The sequence below is a fragment of the Mytilus galloprovincialis genome, chromosome 10, assembly GCF_965363235.1.
Source record: "Mytilus galloprovincialis chromosome 10, xbMytGall1.hap1.1, whole genome shotgun sequence".
Lineage (NCBI taxonomy): Eukaryota > Metazoa > Mollusca > Bivalvia > Mytilida > Mytilidae > Mytilus > Mytilus galloprovincialis.
Window position 1 is genome coordinate 47,293,199 of NC_134847.1, and position 7,374 is coordinate 47,300,572.

Below are 7,374 nucleotides of genomic sequence, written 5' to 3' on the forward strand. Positions count from 1 at the left end.
ATGGTCATCAGTATTCAATGAACTTATAAATCTTCAGACTGATTTGTTCATAAAAATTTCAGAGGAATCTATGTATATTTAATGCAGTTTTCTTGTTATGTTTTTAAACACTTCTTTTTCATAGCTCCTGAGAAATTTTCTGACTGGAAATTTACTCACTATAAGAATTTCCTTATATTAAATTTGTTATTATGATTAAATTTGAATGTTTGGTTTTAAAGAAAACTACAAATAATGTCAAATAACTCTTGACATCTAAACTTCCACAAGAAGTGATAGAACACTAAATTCATTTTGAGTATTAATTATAATGTTGTTTCAATGTTAGTATTTTTTACTTTTTGCAAATATTGTAATTCGTGTATGGCAATTGGCAAACTTAAATGAATAAAACATTTCAATAATTAACATAGACAATTTTCATGACTTTCCCATCATCCTTTTAAAGTTTAAATGCTCTTTGTGTATATATTAGAATCCAGTTTTAGTTCAACTGCCTTGTTTTAAGAATAGACTAGATTTTTTACTTTTATGTACCCAGTTTTTAAATTAGAAAATGTTGTTCAAGTTTTGTTGTCAAAATGATCATACACAGAATGGGATTTGTTATCCTTAGTAACAAGTCAGCAAAGGTTTACATAATTATCCTGAAAAGTTCAGAATCACCAATTAAAAAAAAATTGAAGTATATGAGGCAACTTATTTTTTTTTAAATCACAATATCAAGGGTTGCAAAGTATTAAAGATGTTCCTATAAACTTGTAGGAGGCCATAGTTTATTCAGAAATTTGGATATGTTACAGATATGTTTCATCTGTTGTAACAGGTTTTTGGTGAAATGTCCCGAAGGTCATCCTAAAAAGCAACTTAGTCAATCTATTACTTTTGGTGTCAATGAGATTCTTAAGTACCTTAACTAACAATTTAAAGATCCAATTTGTGAAGATATTTTTGACATACAGAACTTGAGACAAAATAGATTCTATTGCTATTTGGGATTGTGGCTCATGAGAAAAAACGTTTACTTTCTGCTGTGACATCAAATGTTTTCTCTTGTGATGTCACATTATATTGGAATACCTATGATATCCAATATTTGTAATCAAATAACAATAAGATTTATGTTTTTTGCTTTGCTCAACACAATCCAGTATTTATATTTGTCAGCTAATTTTTGGTAGATTTTTCGATTTGTTATTCTTAACATGCATTCATGTAGTACAGATAGTAGAGGCCAAAATCTTCCTAGAAATGTTTTAGTGCTATCATACTGTATTAGTTTAATTACACATAAATAATTCCCAATGAATTCTTCTAGAAATTAAAATTGTTATATTTTTTATATTTTTCTAATTGATTAAAAAAAGGTTTACAAGAAATACATTTGTAAGTAAACAATATTTTAAAAATTAAACTAATTTAGCAAGCGCATAATACCTAGATTAAATAAGTTCTTTCTCTTTTCATTTAATCTGTTGAGTTTTACCATGTCTGATTTAAACATTTAAACAGACTTTTATATCTATTTGACTTTCAGCAGTTTGAGGGATAGTGGAATTATAAGTTAAATTAATGTAACCAGATATAACATTAGGAATCTCTGTCAGTCAGTACTTTTTTTTCGAAAATCAAAATCTTTTTCCTGTTCTTTATTCATTGTAGCAACTTAAGTAAACACAAGGTGGCACTTTTATGTTAGATAATTTGAATTTTTATTTACAATAGACTGGTATCCTAATAAAATTGAGAGGAATACAGTCATAGAAAAATTACACAACAAAAAGCCCACTTTCTGTTTATTAAAGTTGTTAGATATTGTTATGTTTATGTGTTGTTTATCTGTTAACTATGTCTGTGATAATTGGGGTGTTGATTCACCAGATCAGGATTTTTATAGCTGATTGCTTGAAATAGATTCTGTTGTAGAAAATAAAATTGAAAACATAGAAATGTGTTGTTTTTTCTTATCTGATTCTAATATTCGTTAAAGGGAGATGTATGAATGCTCGTCTTGCATTGTAAATTACGGTCAGAGAGTTGAATTTAAAAAGGGCTCAGGGACCCTGTTCCCCTTTATATGGAGCTACATTTATGGTTTATGTATTGTTTAGTTTGGGGGTCCACTGGTCCTTCCTTTTTGAAAATTCTAGATCCGCAAATGACCATGACAGTGTAATCTATTGTATTAATTTAATATTACACAGAAAGAATTTCATGTTGCACATCGAAATTTCTTTCACTCTCCAACATACCATTATTTTCAAGTGGCTGTCCAACAATGCAGTTCTCCATTTCTGCATGTGACCTTTCAGAATCGAACCTACCCATTATATTAAGAATTGAATGCTGCTTTTTGTACATTTATTGTGGTGTAAAAGCGTTGACTGAAGTACATTTTGTATGAAGCACGGAAGCTGCTGGATGTTGACCAAGCAACAATCAATCATACAATCAAATAAAGAAGACCCTAATACTCATATGCTCTTTAATTAAGTGCTGGCATATGACTCGACTTTGAGCTCTTACAATTATTGAATAATTAAATGAAAAAGACCTTTTTAAGTTTTTTATTACATGATCTCTCCTAATACTTTGAATTATACCTTAACTGAATTTTGTCAATAGAATCATTGCAAGTTGACATTTTCATTTGACAGAGCTCACCTGAGTTGACCTCCTTTTTTATTGAACTTCAATGGATTCGTAGTGGCGTGCTTGAGTGCAGGAGGTTCTTGGATTTTAACCGAGGCCGGATCAAATAAGACTAATTTGGTTGTTTCGGGAGGTCATGTATAATACGGTAATCCCAGCCGTATCAAACTAGACTTGAATAATGGTATTTGCTGCTTTTCTCACTAAACACGCGACACTATGGAGTTAGAGCTATTTCTGGTTTGTTTGAATCAGAATAATTTGTCTGGAGAAGGTGCACTGTTATCTTTTAAACTAATTCTTAAAAATCTGGCTCAGTGTGTTGGTCTAGTATAAGGTAGGTTTAAGTTCCGATCACATTATATCATGTTCTCGTCCTGAAAATGCGTTTAATATGTCACTGGATGTGAATGATTCACCAATCAATCTTTTGCGACTGTCATACAAGTGTAAGGTTTATTTAGCTATAAAGTCAGGTTTAGTCCAAAATGTTCTATATAAGAAAATGCCTGTACCAAGTTAGGAAAATTATAGTTGTTTTCCATTCGTTTGATGTGTTTTGAGCGTTTGATTTCGCAATTTGAGACCGTATACGTGGACATGATAAGCGTTTCATGCAAGGCATGCATAACCCGCCATTGGAATTAACACTTAGTCAAAATGTTGCAATTGGGAATAGGACACAATCGGTTTAAATACAGATCATAAGACTTTACTGGTATCAAAAGATATTAGACAGCAAACACACGTCGCTAAATAGTTGAGATATTGAATGTAATAATGCACTCTTAAAGGAGATGTTGATTTGTTGACCGTTCAGAAAGATGTTGCTGTCCAGAAACCAGAAGTTTAAGCATTGCCATCCGAAATTGTAGCAAATATAAGTGGAATAAACTCCCTGTAATGCAAAAACTAGAAGAGTTTCCAATTGTTTTAACATATAGCAACATAGTCGTTTGATTAAGGATGAATATTTTTTTCAAAATTGAATCAAATGAATTCAAATACTTCAGAATTGTATTCATATGCAATTTTACCGTATAAAAATACTTTATGTATTACAGTGAGTCTACCGCAAGCCTCAAGTATACTTAAATTATAAAGCTTTCCGATCTTTCTTGAAAAAGAATAACTAAATTGAAAACGACCGTATGTACTTTATTCCATCCGAGTTTGTTCAGTATTGACAAAGAGGTTTCAGAGTTAAGTATGAACGACATTCAGAGATGAGCTACAAATATGGATTGATGAATGCTTAACGTCTAGTGACATATATTTCATGTCAAATAAAGTTAGAATAAGTACAAAATATGAGCAATTTTTATTACAAACATATATTGCACAAAAATACACAAGCATAGCATAAATGTGATTGAAGAAAACTTGTTACTTCTGACAACATAACAGCCCCTATTACACGTATAATGATATACTCCGCATGGAACAGCTTGATACTATAACAAAAGGCGAAACTTAATAAGTTGGAGCTAGTATGGAAACAACATTCAAGCATGATACAGCTATGAATTTGGAATGTGATTAAATACTTGTATACTTGCTGCCAAAGAAGGACAGTGGTTTCAGAATTTAAAATGTTTTAATTGAGCATTTGCCTTTTAAGGTCCAATATTATAAATCTAAATACGTGGTTATGTTCAGTATATCAAAGAACCCCAAGATTTGAATTTTTGATGAAATCACATAAAGTTTAATTTTTGACACCTATGACCTCCATGTGTACTTATTGTGTTAACGCGACAAAATAGTTTGCGATTATAAACTAGAGGCTCTTAAGAGCCTGTGTCGCTCACCTTGGTCTATATGCATATTAAACAAAGGACACAGATGGATTCATGAAAAAATTGTGTTTTGGTGATGGTGATGTGTTTGTAGATCTTACTTTATTGAACATTCTTGCTTCTTACAATTATCTCAATTAATAATGAACTTGGTCCATTAGTTACAGAGGAAAATATTACAAAAATTTACAAAATTTACAAAATTATTAAAAATTGACTATAAAGGGCAATAACTCCTTAAGGGGTCAACTGACCTTTTGGGTCATTTGACTTATTTGTGGATCTTACTTTGCTGAACATTATTGCTGTTTACAGTTTATCTCTATCTATAATAATATTCCAGATAATAACCAAAAACAGCAAAATTTCCTTAAAAATTTCCAATTCAGGGGCAGCAACCCAACAACCAGTTGTCGGATTCATCTGAAAATTTCAGGGCAGATAGATCTTGATGTGTTAAACAATTTAAATCCTGTCTGAATTGCTCTAAATGCTTTGGTTTCAGATTTATAAGCCAATATCTACATTTTACCCCTATGTTCTATTTTTAGCCATGGCGGCCATCTTAGTTGGTTGGCCGGGTCACGTCACACATTTTTTTTAAAACTAGATATCCCAATGATGATTGTGGCCAAGTTTGGTTTAATTTGGCCAAGTAGTTTCAGAGGAGAAGATTTTTGTAAAAGCTAACGACGGACGACGACGACGACGATGGACGACGACGGACGCCAGACGCAAAGTGATGAGGAAAGCTCAATTGGCCCTTCGGACCAGGTGAGCTGAAAAAAGTGGAGGAAAGGCTCACACACCATTAACAAGTTGTCTTCATATTGTATCCTTTTCGTGATTATTGTTTACAGACTTATATTTTTATTTTGCATGTCATTTTTTTGCAAGCTGGCCTACTAGTATGTCAATTTTCCTTATAATGAATTCTGTTTTGTTTGTTTGATGGTTTTTATTTTAAATCGACTTTGGCTTCATGACGTTGCTCAGTTTTGAATAAATAATAATAAAAAAGATAATCTTTCTTTCAAGAGGATTATCACATTAGTTGAAATTTATCTTCCTCAGAGTCCTCAAAATAGTATTAACATATTTATAGGTAACAAGCTATTTTAATGATATATAATGAATGGATGGAAGAAGAGGGAGTTTTCGAACAGATTCCACGACCGTCGGTAAAATCATGGAAATTGTTGTGACAGTGCACAGTTACGACTCGGGTACTACATAACATAGAAGCGTCTGGATACAGGTTCATTCTATAGTGTTTTGACTATTCTCTGTTATTTGATATCATTATCTACATGTCAATTTGTTGAAAGGAGAATTTGGTATGAATCCTGAATCTTGAATCTAGTATGTTTCTATTACTACTGTATTTCGTTGAACATTAAATTTCGCGGTTCCTTTGTACCTTGAAAATTGGTATCCACGGATATGTATGAATCCACAGTACTAGTATATTAACGGTTTTAACCCAGGCCAAATTAGAGCTTACCATATTCTTGACAAATAATTCATACCATTAAAAAGAATAGATACCAAATCTCAATAGATAATCATCATAAGTAACTTTTGCATCACATTTACTATATATGGTCATATATACATATGAAAAAATGCTATCCCAATCAATATATAAAACGTACAAGCTTAATAAGATGATCAGTACACACACTAATAAAGATGAACACATAAACAGATATGAATGCAACAATTATTTCATATTAAATTAAAACAATCTTCAAAGTACTCTTTAAGTCAAACTCACATGAAATTGCAAAAACACAACATACAACACTAAGATAAAAAAGACAAACACTACTATCTGAAGGAAATATGAGTTCTATAGAAAACTTTTTTTTTAAAAGTACTAACAGGTACTAAAATGCAAATTCTATGAAAATCTAGTTATAGAACAACGAATATATAAAAAAATAAATAAATAAAAAGACCGCTTTGCATGCTATGCTAAAACCCCTGGTATTCAATACAAAGATAATTCTATTTAAAACGTTTAATTTGCTAGTTCTGACTGCACTGAAGTTTTTATATAAATCTGAAAGTCATCTGATACACATATATTTAAAATTGCTTGCTTTTGTTTAGCGTATTCATTTATAAGCGTGGTGTTTTTGATGATTTTTAACTAACACATACTTATCTAAGTATGTGATTTATATTTCTGATGTTAACAATACCAGGATCAAATTCTGTAAACACATGCATCGATTTTTCTGATGTAAGTAAATCGAAATATGACTTTACGAAAATGCATTAAAAGTGGCTTGCAAGTGCCCTATAGCTATCGATTTTTCATCCGTACGTCCGTCTGCGGTCCATGAATAATTATTTTAAATGAAAAAAAAACTCGGAATTGTTGGGAGCACGTTGATAATTTTTGTACAGCTGCTGTGCATCATATGTAGCTGTGGATGTCATAAAATGGAGAAAATAGGAAAATCATAATAAAAAAGTCTTTAAAAATCACAAATGCTGAGAAATAATTTTTATGAACTCACAATTTGAAAGTATGAGAAAGATTGCGAGACACTTTGGTGTCAGCATTAACTTTTCTTTCGCCGTTTTTAAAATGGTCTCCTTAATAGGATATATTACGTCCAGTTTCTCAAGTCAAAAATTATCCATTGAATCTAATTTTCAATATATCTGTTGTTCACCTTTTAAAACATGGTGATTTTTTTTAATTGATTCAGTAAAACTCAATGGCAAATACAAATAGGCACGTTTTATGTGGACTAAATTTCATTTTGAGCTTGTGCCAAAAACTAAAAAAATGGATTAGTTATGGACAATCAAGGAACGTTTACATCAAATTTTATCATTTCTATCGTTGCTCCACACAAAAATGTACAACTAAGCACCCAGTTTCATATTTGAAATTCTTGCTCGAAGG